The sequence below is a fragment of the Panthera onca genome, chromosome A1 (genome assembly GCF_046562875.1).
Source record: "Panthera onca isolate mPanOnc1 chromosome A1, mPanOnc1 haplotype 2, whole genome shotgun sequence".
NCBI lineage: Eukaryota > Metazoa > Chordata > Mammalia > Carnivora > Felidae > Panthera > Panthera onca.
In genome coordinates, this window is record NC_138339.1 from 52,685,633 (window position 1) to 52,705,953 (window position 20,321).

General features: G+C 37.0%; 1 long non-coding RNA gene across 1 annotated transcript in view; it reads left to right on the top strand.

Moving 5' to 3' along the window:
* Window positions 1-304: 304 nt before the first annotated feature.
* Window positions 305-20,321, top strand: part of LOC132680948 (uncharacterized) — a 40,344-nt gene continuing 20,327 nt past the window's right edge. Inside the window, exons 1-2 of the long non-coding RNA XR_009610776.2 lie at window positions 305-445; window positions 1,702-1,873. This is a non-coding gene — a long non-coding RNA (uncharacterized LOC132680948). The remainder of the gene's footprint in view (window positions 446-1,701; window positions 1,874-20,321) is intronic.

Below are 20,321 nucleotides of genomic sequence, written 5' to 3' on the forward strand. Positions count from 1 at the left end.
GTTAATACAACAATCCTAGGATTTAACCCTCACCTCAGTTTCCCCATATCGATTTAGAAACTGGCACACTGAAGCGAAGCAACTCGCCCAAGGTCACCTAGGAGGCGAGAGGTGGAAACAGAATTGGACTCCAAAGCCAGCGTCCCTAACCACTAGACTAGACAGCCTTGGTTCCCACGTCCGAGACCTTGCCGGCTGCCGGCTCTCGGCCGCGGCGCAGCTCCCCCGGCCCGAGGAGCCCTCGGCCGCTGCGGGAGTGGGAGGCGCGCGCTTGCCGGCCAAGTCGGAGAGGAGGAGGGGCGCTCGCCGCCCGCAGCCGAGGCAGGGGCTGGCGGCGCTCGGCCGGCTCTCGGTCCCCGCAGCACCGGGGCCTCCCCGCGGTCCAGGTCCGAGCCTTGCTCCTGACCCATTTACCTCCGGACAACCTCCCTCCTCCCCCGCCTAGGTCAGAGGGTCATCCTGGGGAGGCTTGGGGGAATGACTCCGAGGGGAGGGTGGAGGCGGGAGGGCTTTGAGGCGGGAATCCGAAAGCGCCCCTGGGAGGAAACGCGAGCGGGAAGGAAGAGCTGTGTGTCTTGACAGAGTAAGGGAGTTTCTGAATTAAGGACAGGTGAAAATCAGCGCCATAAACGAGAAAGGTGAAATCTGTAATTCTTCCATCATTAATTACTCAGGTTGCGAGTTACAGGAACCAAAATATAGACCCATGATAGAGCAAAATTGCCAATTTTCCTCCATTTCTTTTTACATTTCTCTACAATGGGAATCTTTTACACAAGCGAACGTCCTGAAGGAAGAACAAAGTTTAGATTACTAGCATTACGTTCAGCGGATTCCTAAAGCAGTTTGAACCCCAAGTAACTAACTGGTGAAACCCTAGCAATCTTGTATTTTCCTTCCGACTTTTATTTATCCTTGTTGCACTTTCTGCACTGCCAGCCTCTCCCGCGTATGCTCTCTTCAGTTTGGGTTGGGAAAGAAAAAATCAGTAAAAAGAACAGTACCACAAATACTGTCATTCAGCAGTAATAATAACAGCCCAGTGAAGAGTTAAACAAGTACTTATTGAAGGCTTACCTTATACAGAAAATTAAGGGAGAGGTGGGCAAAGAGTTAAAATAACTTGTGTCTCAGCATGTAAAACAATAGCACAGTGCAAACTGAGAGTTTCAAAGGAACTGGAGGCAGAACTTTGGGTTTAAATCCCAGTTTGAATACTTCCTATCTTTGTGACTTGGACAGGTCAGTTAGCCTCTCTAAGCCATGGTTTACTCCTGTGTAAAACTGAGAATGATAATTGCACCTTCTCCATTTGATTTTAGAATCACATAAATATATGCGGAGCATTTGGCATGAAATTAACAAATATTAACAATTTTTAATAATAAAGCATAATGAGTGGACAGGAAAACAAACAAGGTTTAATAGCATTAATCTATATAGTCTGAGTGGACATAAATTTAATGCAATTATCGTAGACTGGCTTGAGAAGGGAGAAACAGACATTTCAAGGGAATTAAGATAAGGTTAAAAAGGCAATGTATTGAAACCAATCAAAAGGAGAAAAAATATTTTCTCTATGTGGTAACATCTCAGGGATATCTATTACCAATAGATGTTACTAACATAATCAAAGAGATATTTCCACTAGCTATAAAACCTGAGATCAACTTATACCTGAAATGGGTCTTTATTGTACAGCAGACTTCTAGGACTTCTCTAGGACTTCTCTCCGGAAGACTGATATCGCTACCTAGGAATGTGAACATTGGAACAATAATGTGCAAGGGAGGGCACTACTGGAATCTGAAGATGTATCAGTTGCTGGAGAGCATCCTCTGTGATCCCAGATACACAATGAGAAGGCAAAATTGTAAGTACTATTTAGAGATCATGACTCAAAATCATCTCTGTGCATGAAGCATATAAATGCCAGATAAAAGCAATCATCAATCATCTGCCCTTAATCTTTACTAAAATAGTCATTCATTTATTCAGTAAATATGTACTGGGCACCTACTCTATGTCAAACATTATTTGACAAGCACTGGGGATGACATGTGGTAAAGGCAGACATGGTCCTTATCCTCTTGGAGTTCACACTCCCACATGGGTAGAGCCATTATAAAAGTAATAACTGGTGTAGCATGATGTGTAAAGTGGGAAAGACAGGATATTATGGAATCCATAATTGCTGCAAATAAACCATTTTGAGTATTTGAATAAAACTTGCTGGATAAATTCATGCTTCAATTGAGATTTGAAAGATGGGTTAGCCTAATGAAGAGTTGGGGGAAGAATGTTCCAGGAAGAAGAAATAGTATGTGCAAATATCTTGGGCCAAGAGAGGATAGCATAGATGAAGAATGAAGGAAGAACCCTGAGACTAAAGGAGAAGGGTAAGTGGTCCCAAGAGTGATGCAGTTAGAGATCTGGGCAGTAGCAATTTGGGACCATTGATCGTTGAGGTAGGGGAATGACAGGATGAGTTTTAGTGACACTGGAGGAAGATGGTAGTAGCTGTAGTGAGATCTGTTTTTGTAGGAATCCAGAGGAGAATTGATGTTCACCTGAATTAGGATAGTGGCAATAAAGATGTAGAGAAGTGGCCCAAGTTATGTGATAGAACTGACTACACTTTGTGACAGATGGAATATAGGGAATGAGAGAGGTATCCAAAGAGGACTCACACATTTCTGGTTTGAGTAGTTCAGTAGTGGTGCTGGAAGAAAGTTGCTGGGGATAATACACTCAGTTTGGGTCACAGTTTAAGTTTAAGGTACCTGCTAGACATCCAAGGCACACTGGATGTTTTGATGTATGCACCTGAAGCTCAGAAGTGAGGGTTGAGGTGGGACCAATAGAAAATTTCCATGTTTCATCCTAACACCTTTGTTGCCCTTTCCTGCTTTGTATTGTCTCTTTAGAAAATATTACTACCGTATTATATTTTACACATTTTATTTTCATCTTACTGCATGGAATAATAGTTAAAAAAAATCACAGAGATTTTTATCTGATTTACTCACTGCTGTATTCCAGTACCTAGTGCCTATAGTAGACACTTAATACATATGTTTTAATGAATGAGTATATGTTTGAAGATGCTGAGGGTGTAAATAACTTAAATCATAAGAGCACATAAGACTTTGGTCAGGAGGATGAGCAGAATGAGGATACTAGAGGATCTAGAAGAGAATCTTCTGGTAAAAGACAGTTACAGCCATCAAAAGACTCAAATTAGGACTGGCCTAAAAGGTAAGAGGAAGATACTGTGGTGATAAAAGCCAAGGAAAGAGAATATTCTGATAAAGGACTGTTCAGCTGTATTAAATTCTTAAAATGTATGTTAATTTTAGAGTAGACATTATGTGCATATGGTATAAAATACAGAAGGTAATGCACTCTGTCCCTCTGCCGCCCTGATTCCTTCCCTGGAAACTAACACAACTCCGTTGGGAGGGGGTAATGTGGAATTCTGTATCATAGCCTTTTACCTGATGAAGAACAAGTATGGAATATGCCCACGGTGCCAGGTCAGTTTCACTGACCTGCTGCTGGTGGTGAATCATCAGCAGTGATGATTTTGGGGAAGGTTTCATGGAACATGGGTTACCTATTTTGCCAAATCATTTAAATACTTTTTAAATGATTACTTTTCAAAAAAAGTATTTAAAAAAGTACTATTACTTTTTTAAATGAATAATGGATCTTTTAGCTTTAAATATTGATTGGGGTCTTATAAAATAATATTTAGAAATTTCAGTAATACTAAAGACTAGGGAGAACATCAGAAACACTATGTAGGAAGAAAATATACATTTATTACTTTCAGTACATACAATAATATAAACTTACCAATTACTAATAAAGTGTGTCAAGTATATGGCTTCCTGGAACCTAGTGTAATATACAAATAAAAATCATTTTTAAACACTATTTACATATATCTTATGCATTAATGCACCTTTATTTATTTGTATATGCTAAAGGATCCTAGAGTAGTTTAACTGTTATAAAATATTTTTTTTCTCTTATGCTAATTAAAAATACCCTTTATTTATATGTCTGGCAAACCTTGTTTTCACAGACACTGGAAAATAAAAATTTTCTCTAAATTACTATAAATTGCAAAGTATGGGCTTATGTCTTAATGATGTTTTATCACACAGAATTAGAAATGTGAATTCTATGTTCACTGAGTCCTGAGTGTTTCTCCTTCAACAGTTTAAGACTAACATTAAGTCTGAGTTTCTGTAAAATTCTTGGCCATAGTAAGCCTGATGACATAAAAACCAATTTAAACTATTTAACTGAAAATTAACATGTAATAATAGTATAGAAATATGAATGTGTCACATAGTGTTTCAAATTCTCTGCATATAATAATAATATTTAATCCTTACAATATACCTATGAAAGGTTATTATTACAATATTTTCATATATGAGGAAATATAAGAAAAAATTAAGTGACTGTAAGATTATACAGTTTATAAGAAAATACTGAAGGACTCAGGCCTTTCCTGATAACTATCAACTTTATAAATAAAACTTCCATAAATTTGTCTACTTTACAGTCAGTTCTCAGCATGTCTCATCTAGTGAGTTAATATAACAAAATAAAATCTTAGCCCAAAGGATCTCTGCATCTAACAGAGATTTGATAACAATCAGATGACCAACAGGAAATTTTCAGGGCTTGAATTACCAGATTTTTTTGAAGGTCCTTTTACCTTTCAGCACCACCTCAAATTAATCGATCTTGAAGAGTACAGAAAAAGTGTACCTTAAAGTACAAAATGAAATTACTGATGCTCCAAATGGAGGTAAAATTGTTAAATGAGGAAATTGCCTAACTTCTGACACCTTGGGGATACTAATTGTATTCAGTCTCAGTAGTAACAAAACACCACATCCCTTATCTTTTTACCAACCACTTCTCCAAACCTGAAGGAGGAGGAGAGGTGTGCCTCATCAATACAAGTGAAGGAACAAAACTGATGTACGAGCAGTGACATTGCAGATTCTAAGGAGTAACTTTTGAAAATTTCTGTCAGGTTTGTTGGTTACTTAGGGATGACTTTTGAGGGATGGCCAAATATAGGTAATCCACTATGACCAATGGAGTTTTCCAGGATGTGGGTCACACCACGCTGAGGCCCTTTCCTGATGCTCCTCTACCAGGACTATTTATCCACTAGATGCCTGAATTAGAGAACCTAGGTTTACAAGCCTTTAGAGGGCCTATAAAAATGCTGGAATCTTGAAAAAAAAATGTACATATTAGCCCCAAATTAGAAAAGCAAACTAAATGCTGAAATTAATGTTTAATTAAATGTCTATAAAACATAATATTATGTCTATAATTATCAAACTTAAATTTCACATGGGAAATATACATTTTTAATATGTTTTATTTTATATGTCATGGGGCCTCCACGAGTTAGAGGACTCGGTCATATGAAGGTTGTGAAAATCTCCAGCTGTCATCAGCTTCAAGGAAAAGTTAGTCCTTTCCCTACTTCAATCTAAACCAATTGTAGAGTCTTGCTTTTTTGTTTTGCTTTGTTTTTTCTTTAAATTACCTTCAGAAACATCTCCATTTGCTAATTCTACAAGGGACTTGTATTCTTATTTTATTATTCTCTATGCTCACTGCATTCACCTAACTTGTATGAGACACTCATTAATTGATAAATTGTAATTCCAATTATTATTCATGACTAATACATATTGAGTGCTTGATTACTAGCTTGTTTATTCTGTGATGAACATCAACAATTACTCATTTAACTCTGTGAAGTATATTATTCAGTGCTCTTGGGATTGAAAGGGACAGAAACCAAATTCAAACTAGCTAAAGTAAATGAATACTAGGTCATGTTAAGGGTGTTCAACTCGGAGTGCAGGTAAATTGAGAAGGCTCAAAGTTCTGTTTTATGAAATTTGGCTTCCAAAGATAACCATAAACTGGCTTCGTTTAGCAACACTGAGAAGATTAGCAATTTAGTTACACCACCCAATTCTGTGGGGGCTTGGATCCCACTCCTATCATCAACCAGTCACTTGCCCTGGATCCTGAAGCTGGGATAAACCATATTCAAACAATATGGACTGTGAATGGTTGAGGAATAATGACCCAAAGTAAGACTATTAATGTTCTGTTACCAAAAAGAGAGGAAATGGATGCTGAACAGATAAAGTCACAGATATCTACTAGAGGTGCAATAGGTATTATTACTAACCATATGTTTTAGATACAGAAATTATGACATGGGGACTTGAATGTTGCTAGAAGAAGAATCCAAATTCACCATATCTGTCTTGCATGAATGTCCCTGCAACTGGCCAGTAAGGATGAATGAATGAATATATCAATCTAGGACATCTGGTCTCTCAGATTCATGTCAAGGGTGGATGATTGCTACATTACATTTTAGCAGCTCACATAATCATATGTGAAGCAATCACCCTGAAAACTGTTTTCAAAAAGTCATGGTATAACTGAATAAACATAAGTAAATACATGTAGGAAAATGATATAAATTAATAAAATTATGAATGAGAGTAACCAGGGATAAAAGGTCCTCATAAATTAATATTTGAGTAACTAAGACCTATTAGTAAAAACATTATAATATTAATGTCAAATAATTGTATTAGCTCTACTTACACATAGTAAAATCTTATCAATATATATTGAATAAATGAATTCCACAGCAACATTTTTGCTAAGTATTTAAATAGAATAGTAGCATATTAATAATCATAGAATAGCTTCTTAATTAGTGTTAATATGTGATTTTTCTTAATAATAAAAATATACTTTTGTTTGGTATTTAACCATGACACATAAGTCATTGTTGATACCAAATGACCTTTCCTGATACTGGTGTTCTCACCTGTCTACACCTCATTAATTTTCACAAAATACTATGAGGTAAGTTCTAATATTATTTCTCTTTCACAATATTATGAAAGTGTCAAGATTTTGTGATTGAGAAAGCTTCTCCGCAGAAAAGGAGGAGAGGAGAAGTAGTCAGTCTGTGAGAGTGAAGATTTTCTTTAATTGGAAACCTTAAGAGTAGGTGATAACAACCAATGTTTCCTTTCATGTTTTAACATAATTCTCCCATATTAGAAACTGCATGAAGACACGTTTTGTTCCTACTTCCTGAGAAAATGAATTTGCTTTCAGGTTCAAATAAATTATTAACAGCCATAAAGGAAGTGTCCTACTGAGGGATGTGGTATGTGGTAGCCTAGAGCACAGCCATTGCATTATAAAATAAAGACAGTGCCTTTCAGGATAGAAAGCCCAACAGCCAATATCTATCAGTGTTATTGTTATGAGTGTAATGTATCTTTTTTAAAAAAAAATTCCCAGTTTTCTTGAGATATAATTGACATATAGGGCTGTATGGGTTTGATGTGTATAGCTTAATGATGTGACTTACATATATTATGAAATGATTACCACAATAAGTGTAGTGATATCCATTATCTCATATAGATACAAAAAAAGGGAAAAAAGTTTGTTCTTGTGATAACTCTTAGCATTTACTTTCTTAACAACTTTCAAATATGCCATTCAGCTGTGTTAACTATAGTCATCATGTTGTAGATTACATCTCTAGTACTTCTTCTACAACTAGATGTTTGTACCTTTTGACCACCTTCCTCAAATTATCCCTCCCCTCCCCTCCACCTCTGGTAACCACAACTCTGGTCTCTTTTTTCTACAAGTCTGTTTGTTTATTTGTTTATTTGTTTTTTAGATTTCACATGTAAGTGAGATCTTACAGTATATGTCTTTGTCTAACTTATTTCACTTAGCATTGAACTCCCTCAATTTCCATCATGTTGTCACAAAAGGCAGCATTTCCTTGGTTTTTATTCCATCGTGTATGTGTTCTTCAACTTCTTTATCAATTCATCCATCAGTGGACACTTAGGTTGTTTCCATGTCTTGGCTCTTGTAAATAATGCTGCTATGGATGAATGTCAGGGTGCAGATATCTCTTCAACATAGTAATTTTATTTCTTTTGAATATATTCCCAGAAGTAGAATTGTTGGATGATATGATAGTCCTATTTTTAATTTTTTGAGGAAACTTCATACTGTTTTAGAAAGTGGCTGTACCAGTTTATAATCCCATCAACAGTAGACAAGGATTCTTTTATCCACATCCTTACCAGCATTTGTTATCTTTTGTATTTTTGATGCTAGCCATTGTAACAGGTGTGAGTTGATGTCTTATTGTGATTTTCACTTGCATTTCCCTAATGATTACTGACATGGAGCACTTTTCCATGTGCCTGTTGGCCATTCTTTTGTCTTCTTTTGAAAAATGTCTATTCAGGTCCTTTGTCCATTTTTTAAAATGCTTATTTATTTATTTTTTTTTTTTGAGAGAAAGGGAGAATGTGTGCACAGAGAGGGGCAGAAAGAGAGGAGAGAGAGAATCCCAAGCAGGCTCCACACTGTGGGGCTCAATCCCCAAAACTGTGAGATCCTGACCTGAGCCAAAATCAAGAGTCCAATGCTTAACTGACTAAGCCACCCAGGCACCCCTCTTTGTCCACTTTTAAAATTGTATTATTTTATTTTATTTTTTTGCTAGACATACTTTATTGTAATGAGAGTTTAGAACTAAGTGACTTAGCTGTTGGAGCCAATGATAATTCAACAAGAAGCAGTGAGTACTTTGGGAGTTTGGTAGGCTTCAAAGATGCACTTTACTGAGAAGTTTGCATGTAAACCCTGATGCTTCAGGAGATGATTGTAGATATATGGACAGAGATTTAAATAGGATAGTATCACAACATGTATCAGCTTTCTTTCCATCCTGATTAAACTGCCAAGAAAGTCTCAGTTTGATAGCAACATGTCATCAACATTCCCCTAACAACTTTGTTCCTTCTCTATTTTTAACTGAGAGATGTAAATCTTCAGATCCAAATGTATTGATCTTTCTTAATATGGTTATATTCCATTTATGGCCAGTAATATTAAATTTACACAAAAGGTGGTGATACTGCCTTTCTTTAAAATACATTTATGAAAGTTAAAGGTGAGTAAATTCAAGAAAATACTGACAAAAATAACAGAGCAGGTGGCACATGCATTTGACAAAAATAATGTAGGTAGTATATAAAAATTCTGGTATAAAAACATTTGGGAAACTGACTAAATAATTTGGGCAGGAACAATCTGTCAAAGTTCTGAAAGAGAAATTCTCATAGTTTAGGCTACAGTGAAAGCCTTCTAACTCTTAAGAATCTATAATTATCAAATGTCACTAGTGTGAGTGACCAGCACCCAGAAGATATGAGATGAAACTGAACATCAGAAAACAGCAAAGTCATCTCTATATGTAGGGTATCAAAATCTAATTCAGTAATTCAATGAATATCCTGAGCATCTATGTATTTGGAAGTGTTCTTGATTCTGGGATAAACAAAAAGATTCTTCCTTTCAAGGAGCTAAGTTGTAGCAGAGTGAGGAGGATAGCAAAAAATAATTAAACAGTAGAATATTAATGTCACAAGAAAGGTATAGACCAAGAAGAACCTAATCCAAGGAAGATTGAAGGAAAAATAGACCACAACCGGTTAGAATTAAATGAGAAAGGCTTTACTGAAGAGATGCTATTTGGGGGCACCTGGGCTCAGCAAGTTAAGCATTTGACTTTGGCTCAGGTCATGATCTCATGGTTTGTGGGTTTGAGCCCTATGTTGAGCACTGTGCTGACAGCTCAAAGCCTGGAGCCTGCTTCAGATTCTATGTCTCCCTCTCTCTCTCTCTCTCTCTCTGTCCCTCCCCAACTTGTGCTTTCTCTCTCTCTCAAAAATAAATAAGCATTGAAAAAAAAAATAGATGTGATTTGAAATGGACCTAGAAGGGTGGGTAATGGAAACATTTGAGGTAAGTTTCCTCATTGGCAAACCAGTGTCTGGCTAGAGAAATAAATGACTGGCAATGTCAGTTGTGATGTGGAAAACATTGACATCAGGATGAGGATTTCAAGTTATGTAAATAGATGTAAGATCTGGAATCCAGTCATCCTTTGATCATTTATTGGCTATGTTGTAGTTGCCACATCATTTTGATCAGAAAACCTTTTCTGATAGTAAATATTTTAGGTTTTGTAGGAACTCAAGTATGCAGTAGTAGCATGAAAGCAGTCATATAAACTTCAACAATACAGAGAGGTCAGGGAGCAAGGAGCAATAAAGAAGGGGAAAAAAGACAAAAAACAAAACACTACTGGGAAAATATGGTAAGATCTTTACCAGGAAACGAAGTAAACAAACAAAACACTTCTCATGTTATATAAATCATACTAGTAATTTGAGAGGATCTTGTATGTCACTTCCAAGTACAAAGGGGCGTGAGATCTGAAAGGAATGCCATGGCATCATAGATCATTTTAATCTTAGTGTGAAGCTGAACTGACGTGGGGAAGAAACATTACATCTTAGATTCTTTTAAAATTAGACGGGAAAAGCACTGAAGAATTTACTGCAAGAAGCCTGAATAGTGAAATGAATGCTTACTCTTTTTTTTCCTCTAGGGAGTGGGGTTATGTGGCATACAAGGAACTGGCTGCCCCCTTCCGTCCTTCTATATGGAGAGGGAGGTATAAATGGGTATGAGAAGAGAAAACCATTAAGATGTTATTTGGATAAAAACTGATGTTCTACCAGAAAACAAAGAAAGTAGAGTAGGAGAGTGATGGTAAAAAAAAAAAAAAAGAAAGAAAGAAAGACCCTAAAATTTAAAGTTAAAAAAGTCAGATATCAGTTAAAACAACTTTTGAAGCTTGCAAATCAAACTCATAGTTTTGGAAAGAGCCTCAAGTAATCATTGAGATGTTAAGGTAAAATACAATATGAATTTTTATAAATAAAACAAAAAACTTCAAATAGCTAGCTTGCAGCAGAAATTTCTGGTCTAATCCTTCAAACAGGTTTATTTATTTATTTTCCTCTGTTATTAAGGTCATACAGAAGACTAAACTAGTGCTCTACCTAAATTCCCTCATAATTTTTTTATCCTCCCAACCCCACACCACCCACCCACCCCATGCACATTATTTTGGAGTGTTTTCTATGAGCAGTACCTGCATTCACCCTCTTCAGTATACCACCCCTTGGGCTACTGGGCAGCTTTGGACCACTGGAAAATACTGGAGAATTTGCAGCCTCCTCGGTGCCCATTAACCAATGATTATGTAGGGCAGTAGAGCAATCCTTAAGCAATTTATACTCCAGAGTTTCCTCGTGAAGTCAGGCTCAAACTTACCTGCCTAATGGCTTTGGCTTAAAATTTCACCCTTATTTGGTTTACTCTGACTTCCCTATCTTATTTCCCTTACTTGCTTATCACATGCCCAAAAGTTTTTCTTTCTTGGTCTGCTTCTGGGGAGTGAGCTTCAGAGCACTGGAAAGTATGAGATGCAATCCAGGGAAAACCTTTGTTTTTGGAAAATAAGACATCATTATTAGAACCCTGCAGATGGGGGCGCCTGGGTGGCTCAGTCAGTTAAGTGTCCGACTTCGGCTCAGGTCTCAGGTCATGATCTCATGGTTCACGAGTTCGAGCCCTGCGTCGGGCTCGGAGCCTGGAGCCTGCTTCAGATTCTGTGTCTCCCTCTCTCTCTGACCCTCCCCCCATTCATGCTCTGTCTCTCTCTGTCTCAAAAATAAATAAACGTTAAAAAAATAAAAAAAAAAAGAACTCTGCAGATGAAAATGATACCATAAGGTATATAAGAAAAACAACTAGTTTTGTTGTTACTTTCACACTAGCTATGTGATTTTTTTTTTTTTTTTTTTTTTGGTGGAGGAGGGTGGGGAGGTGAAGAGGAGGTAGACAAGGTACAGCTTCTTCCTGTCTCCTAGTTGTCTCATATGTAATATAAGGCTGTCAAATTAAGTGATCCCTAAAGTTCCTTCTCTATCTAAAATTCTGTGACCTAAATCAGGCAGTTGACAACTATGGATCACTAACCAAACATAGCTTGATCCTGTTTTATAGGCTCATGGCCGAACTCATTATTTTAGATACTATCAATGCTTGCTATTATGCCACAACTACAGAATTGAATAGCATAGGTTGTAGGTCTGTTATCATCCTCAACATTTTTTTAAGTTAGATGCAGAAATTAAGACTAAGTAAGCTTAAATAACTTGCCCACGTCCACAAGGCAAGTAATGGCAGAGCTGAGATTTACATTCAGCCAATCTGCCTTCAGAGTTGGTGGTTTTAGCCACTGTGATCATTTGGGAAGGTCATAATAAAAATGAATGTTAAATCCTTCTGACTCATAGTAACTACATTGTGTTTATTTTGTTTTTGGGAGCAGGGTTAACATTAACAGGAAGACTTGTGGAAGCATGAATGGAGGAGAGGGAGGGGGGGATCGTCTGCAGGTTCCACAAAGTTGTTAGGAAATAACAAGAATAAAATATAGCCTACTTATTTTTTTACCATCACATGCAGTTCTAAAATGTGGCTTCATGTTCTCTTCATTTTCCCTCATGGTGCAAATCACAGACACGTTCACAAACAAATTCACAACTAAGATGCTTGACTTGGTCCTTAGCACGCCAGCTCCTGCATCTGTGGAGCGGAACTAATCATTTTAAGTCACTTCTCACCCCTCCTACTTCCTCTGAGATTGCAGTTTTGCTTAGGCAACATGATGGATGACAATGCCAACGGTAGACAATTTTACTTCTGACAACCCACAGTGTTATACTACAACAGCACAGTCTGTTTTATATTTTTTGCTTGTTTGTTTTAGAGCCCATTGACATAAATTCCCTCAACACATATTTGTGTATCCTTTTCCACTGAGTTAAAGACTCATTTGGATGGAACAAGTTCACATACTGATATAAGTGGAGGAAGAAGGAAAAATCCCAAAGAAGATAGGATGGAGAGGCATTTTTCAATTTATTTTCCTCAAATGAATGATAGGATTTAAATCATGGAGGAATAGGGGTAGCTAATATGAACTTACATTTCTTTTTTAAGAAAAGGTGTTCTTTTCTGGTAAATATTTTGCCACTCACAATTTGACAATTGCATCATGTGAACTTGGCTAAAATAACCTGGTTTGGGGCATTATAGCTCTAATTTAATACCTTTCCTCATGTTGGAAAAGTGGGTGATACATTCCTTACTCTGCCCAGGTCAGAGTTTCCTCACATGGCCATTTTTAGTAGTGTCTGTGTCTGCAGTAAGATTAAATCACTTTCCTTCTCTCTCTCTGCCTGTGTGTGTTCATGCGTGTATGTGCTTGTGTGTGTGTTTAACTTTGCCATAATTAAATGATTGCCTGAGTATACAATTGTGCCAGCCACTGTGATAAGTGCTTAATATGCTTTACTTCATTTAATATTCACATTAATTCTGAGGTCAGGTTTGCTATCTATAATTTTCAAGTGAAGAAATAAAGATTATTAAAAGTTAAGAGGTGGGTCCAAAGTGACAAAACTGATAAATAATACCCAGTTATTAGATCCCAATTCAGGTCAGTGTGCCTATAGGTAGTTACCTTAAATCCTATACAAGAACTCAAACAGATAAATTATAGATATACTCAAGTAGTAATGTGAACCAAGAAAGATACAGGTTGCCAAGTAGGGATCAGATCGTAGTGATGAATCTAGAACGACAGAGAGAAGGTTAAGAAGTTGTATTACCAAAGTCAGAATGGTGATAATCATTCACCAAGGTAGTTAAAAAAAACGTTTATCCTGGCCAGAAACTTGTTAGAGATTAGGGATTGGGGGACAGGTAGGTGGCTGATGTCCAGAACAGCACAAGGACTCAGAACCAGCATTGAAAGACCTACTAACTCCAACATCTTTCATTAACATAAAAGATGTAAAGGGAGCTGATTTTGAAGCAGAAATCTTCTAAACTAAGAAAACGAATCAGCATTTGTGGAGCACCTACTTTGTGTTGAATATTGTACACAGGCTGTATGTGTTAGCTTATTTACTCTTCCCCAAAATACAGGAGAGACTAGAGAAGTTAATTTCCTTTTCTACAACTACACAAGTAGCAAGGCAGAATGTGGATGTGGGGTAGCATTGGGAAGCAGGTTGGCATTTCACTGTAAGCTAAAAATTATTTTTCATGGGGTGCCTGGGTGGCTCAGTTGGTTAAGCATCCAACTTTGGCTCAGGTCATGATCTCACAGTTTGTGGGTTCAAGCCCCACATCGGGTGACAGCTTAGAACCTGGAGCCTGCTTCAGATTCTGTGTCTCCCTCTCTCTCTGCCCCTTTTGCACTCATGCTCTGTCTCTTGAAAATAAACAAAATGTTAAAAAAAATTTAAACATTTTTCATTATAAAGTGGTGCTACTATAAGCTTATAGAAGAAAAAGCCCTGATTATTTAGGGACATTCCAAAGTTTTCTTTTTTCTTTTTTTTCAATAAATTTAGTTTATTTTTTAAGTTTTTATTCAAATTCCAGTTAGTTAACACACAGTGTAATATTAGTTTCAGGTGTACAATATAGTGATTCAACACTTCTACACAACACCATACTTACCACAATAAGTGCCCTCTTTAATCTTCATCACCTATTTAACCCAGCTCCCCATCCTCCTTCCCTATAGTTCTTCTCTATAGTTCAGTCTTTTTCTTGGACTTTTTCAGGAAGCTCCCCTTCCTTCTTCTCTACAGTTCAGTCCTTTTCTTGGTTTGCCTCTCCATCTCTTTTTTCCCCCTTGGCTCATTTGTTTTGTTGAATTCCACATATGAGTGAAATCATAGTGTACTTGTCTTTCTCTGACTTCTTTTGCTTAGCATAATACTCTCTAGCTCCATCTACATTGTTACAAGTGGCAAGATTTCATTCTTTTTTATGGCCAAGTAATATTGGAAAACAAAAGCAAAATGAAAGCTTCTGCACAGCAAAGGAAACAATCAATAAAACTAAAAGGCAACTGATGGAATAGGAGAAGGTATTTGCAAATGACTTATCTGTTTAAGGGTTAGTATCCAAAATATATAAAGAACTTATAAACTCAGCACCCAAAAAATGAATAATCCAATTAAAACTGGGCAGAACACATGAACAGACATCTCCTCAAACATCCAGATGGCCAACAGACACATGAAAAGATGATCAACATTGCTGATCATCAGGGAAATACAAATCAAAACCACAATGAGATATAACCTCACACCTGTCAGAATGGCTAAAATCAACAACACGAGAAACAATAGCCTGTGGACAAAGGGGAACCCTCTTGCACTGTTAGTGGGAATGCAAAGTTTTGTTTTTTCTTGAAAATTGATTTAAAGAAAGCAAAAGGACAAAGTAACATGGTTTTGAAAATATCCATTATTTAAATAATATCTACTTGCTTTGGAAGAAATATACATCATTATTCACCCATATTTTAATGCTATGCATGTGGAATTCAGATATGAAAATCACTGAATCTGCCCCTGAGACTGGAAAAGTGTAGGGAAAATTAGAGAAAAAGCTACAAGGTCTCTTGATGAGTAATATGAAAAGTTCAAAGCAGAAAGCCTGTTTAAAAATATAAATTGTGACTCCCTAATACTTTTAATTTTTAGGAAGGTTGTCTATAAAGAATATAATGTACTTAGCATTTAACAACTTATTTTGTCAAAAGTTTCTCACTAAGATTTGACCCATAAGGAAATGGAATCCAGAGACAAGCCCTGGAAGGCATTAAAATGCATGATGAATTTCTGTTGGCCATCCATATATACCTTTTAAGGAAAGGTAACTATAGAGAACAAACCAAGGGTTGATGGAGAGAGGTGGGTAGGGGATGGGTTAAATGGGTGATGGGTATTAAGGAGGACACTTGTGATGAGCACTGGGTGTTATGTGTAAGTGATAAATCACTAAATTCTACACCTGAAGCCAATTTTAGCATGTATGTTAACTAACTAGAATTCAAATAAAAACTTGAAATCAAAAAAGAAAAGAAAAGCATAAGTAGTAACTATGCATCAAATTTCCTTTGCTTAAATCTAAAGTTCTCTTCTATGAACTTACACAAACCATGACTTTATATTCTAGCCAAGTTCCTTTTCCCTGGTCTCATTCCTTAAGCTGCGGTTTCTTTCCAAAGTGGTTTACTTGCTCTGTTTCCCTTCACAACTTCAAGGGGTGCAGCAGGTCCATCTAAAGAGATCCTTTTGCTCCATGACCTTCCAGGCATTCTTTCTTCAGCCCAGAATTACTTCTGGACCCTCATCTAGGTCACTCCTTCCTTCACTACACTCCGTTTACACTGGCCACCCACACCAAGCAGACTCCTGCCTCTGAGCTTTGCCCCTGTGGTCCTCTGCCTGGAATATTCTTCCCCCTTTCACATGGATCACTGAATGTCCAGGTCTCGTCATCTCACATGTGACCTGTTCAGAGTGGTCATTCCTATGCTTCTCCAACTCCAGGCAACTTTCTCTGTCCTGTTACAGCCATTTACTGTCTTCTTTTCTGAGTTGTTGTTGGTTTTTTTTTAAACTTGTTCATTGTTTGTCTTCCTCTATTAAAATGCGGACTTCAAGAAATCATGGCCATCTTCTTTAACACAGTATCCAAAAGATCTGACACATAATAGGTCTAAAATAAAATTTACATTGAATGAATGACTAAATTTTGAATCTTTCCTTCCCCATGAATCATTCCTCTTTAACTTAATATTGCTGTTTCATTCCTCTTATCAGGTATAAGAGTTGCATATTTTTGAGAATATTATGTGAGACAATTTGCATATTTTAATCCTTCTAATAACTCTGTGAGGTAACCAGTAATATACTCATGAAAACTGACAAAGCTAATAAATATCAGAACCAGAATTTGAATAAAAGGTGTTTTAAGAGCAATAGTCTTGTCATTAAGCTATGTAACGATTTGCCTTTTTTGTGGCCTAACTGCTCTGATTAGGACTTCTAGTGCTATGTTGTACAGGGGTGGTAAGAGTGGGCACCCTTGTTTTGTTTCTGATCTTAGAGGAAAGGTTTCAACCATTCACCACTGAATGTGACACGAGCTTCTCATATATGGCAATATTAAAGTGAGGTCCTTGGTTGTGCTCAGTATCTCATTTTAGTAAATGCTGTCTCATATGTTTTTCTACCCCAACCTTACCCTTACCCCAAGTCATGGGTTTTTTCTTGTAATCTTGATATGGTTAATCGTTCTTTGAACCTTGTTATAGATTCCTTTTGCATTCCTACAGCAAGGAGCATGGGGTAAGGCACGTTGTGGACATATTATCAATGCTTGTTGAATTGAATTTATGAAATGGATATACATGATAAAAATAAGGAAAATCTCCTAGAAAATTTTGAGAGTACACACTCGTTCTGCACTGAATAAAATTGACTGTCCAAACAAATATGGAGGCAGAGTCATCACTGTATACCCTTTAAGGCGAATTAGCGTAAGAGAATGGTATAGTTACATGTGAAAATTAACCAATCCTTTCAAAATTTATTGAGAAATTCCAGGATATTGGTTTGAGGTACAATATTTTCTCACTAGATTAAAACTCCATATCACAAAACTCCTGTTTCAAAATGGACTCACCTTCTGGTTACTTTCTGCCTCAGGGAAATTTGCTTGAATTTTCATTGATTCTCTGACTTCCTACAGATAAATAGCTTTTCAAAAAAAAGTAGGTTACTAAATGGAAACAGTACATATTGTGTTGGTTATTTATTTTTAAGCATCGGTTGAAAACACTAGACTGAGAAAAAACAACTACATGTAATTTAGATCACCTAGTAAGTAAGACTGGGAATTGAGAGAAACAAATGCTATTGCTAGGGGTTAGCACAGCCAATACTTAGAAACACTGAACATTCAATGCTTTCACTGAGCATCTACTGTGTGCTGGGTACTTTCTAGGCACTAGAAACACAGTGGTAAATAAGATAGGATTCTTTTGCTCTGGGAAGGCACGTTTTAATAGGGAATAAGTTATTGAATAAATAAACTTAAGAGATACATAATAACAAATTGTTAGAAAGTCATTTTAAGTAAATAATGGGGAAATAGGGAAAATTATCAGAGGAGGAGGAGGTGGTGAGAAGTCACTATATATGCGATGTGACAAAATTATTTTATTTATTTATAATTTTTTTAACATTTTTATTTCTTTTTGAGAGACAATGAGCAGAGGAGGGGCAGAGAGAGAGAGAGAGGGAGACACAGAATCTGAAGCAGGCTCCAGGCTCGAACCCATGAACTGTGAGATCACGACCTGAGATGAAGTCGGACACTTAACCAACTGAGCCACCCAGTCGCCCCATGACAAAATTACTTTTAAATTGGAATCTGAAGGTATTACCCAGGCATATACTGGTAGTGATGGTGTTGAGATGGAAAGAGGAGAGGGCAGTAGAAGGGGATGAATCTCGTGGAAAGAACAATAAGTATGAAGTCCTCCCCATTCTGAGATAGGAGAAAGACTGACTGGACTGAGGAAGTCCAATGTGACTGGAGTAAAGTGAGCAAGGGAGACCCTAAACACAGAGAATAGACCATATTTGATAAGTAAACCAAGTAAGATGAAACTACTGACAATGGCTGCTAAAAACAATTGCCAGGTGTATTTTTTGGTGGTATGATTGATTCAATCAGATACCTTTCTCTTCTTTTACAAGAAAACAGTGAATTTATAAATTTATAAATGAGTGAATTCACTCATATCATCATATAAAAAGCAATTATTGAATGTCTGCAATATGCAAGGCGCCACCCTATGCAGTGATGGCATTTAGAAATGAGCCATCATGCTAAAACAAATTTGAGCATTTACCAACTGAATCACAGAATACATTATTTTCATAATATTAAAAAAAATTTGTACTCAGTAGACTTGGGTTAGGGTAGAAGGGATGAATGAATCCACAAATTGTCCTCAGAATTTGTGATTTGGACCAAGGATCAGGCTCTAAACCTTACTCCTTTAGGTTGAATCCTGGCTTGACCACTTCCTGAATGTAGTCAAGTGCATTCTTTGTTTTGAGCCTTAGTGTACTGTTCTGTACACTGGAGGTTATGGTAAAAAATCTTACTTGAAACACAAGTTATCTAGGGGGAGGCTAAACAGATAATGCATGTGAAACACATTTATAAGTGTTTGTCACCTAATATAGACTTAATAAATGGTAACCATTATATTTTACTCCACCCACTAAACTAGAAGGATATTTTCTTTTTATTGTAATTTTCAGTTTGAGGGCATTTATTTGACTCTAGCCATACTTGGCTGATTGTTAGAACCACCAGAAATAATCATTTGATTGGCCTGGGAACATGGTTGAGCAGCTGTAGTGTTTAAAACTCCCCAGGTGATTCTAATGTGCAGTGATGGCTGCAAACCACTGACCTTAAGGCTGTTTCAGCAGGATGACAACAGCTAGCTCCACTCTGCACCCTGACCTACCTCAGGTAAGAACTCAAATAAGTGGTGAAATTGCCAAAGGGCAGATGAAAAAGATACAGACTGCAACATTAAGGAACCTGAAAGATACATATACTGTGTTCCCAGGGCCCTCTTTGCCCTGCTCTGTTTGGTATTAGTTTCCAACTGGCTGTGGATATTCAGTCTCTCATCCCTGAGACCTTAGTTCCCGTTGCTTCTTTGCAGAACCCAGTGACATTAAGAACTAAAATGACTCTTTCAAGTCATTAGTTGGAACATCTCTGCATCATGTTAGTACATTTAATAGTCTCCCAGAAACCTGAAAGAGCCTATGTATTTATGAAAGTGTCTAATGGATTTGAAAGATTATCTTACAGAAAAGATTTGAGACTAAGGATCATCATGTTCTTTCACAAATGACTCCCTTCTTCCAATCCTCCTAAGCCATCTATGATCATGTCATTCCTCAGTACAAAAACTTGCAATGGCTTCCAATGACTGGAAGAAAACTTTTAATTCCTGGAACATGGCTTTCAAGTCTCTTGATCATCAGGACCAACCGTCATTTCTAGATGTTTCAAACTTTTTGCTTTTGCAGAAACCTGTGTTTTAGCCAAATGATCTATTTACTATACCCTGAATGCACTTTGCGCTTTTTCCCCTCTATACCACTGGTTTTCAAACTTTAATATGCATACAAATCACCTGGGAATCCTATTAAAGTACATGTTTACTAGTATTTGTTGATGAACATGTTTATTAGTGTTCATTAGCTGGGCATGGGAGCACAATGAGGTTCTACATTTCTAACAAACTCCCATGTTATACAATTGCTGTCGGTGCTAGAACCGTACTTGGGTACCAAGCATTTACA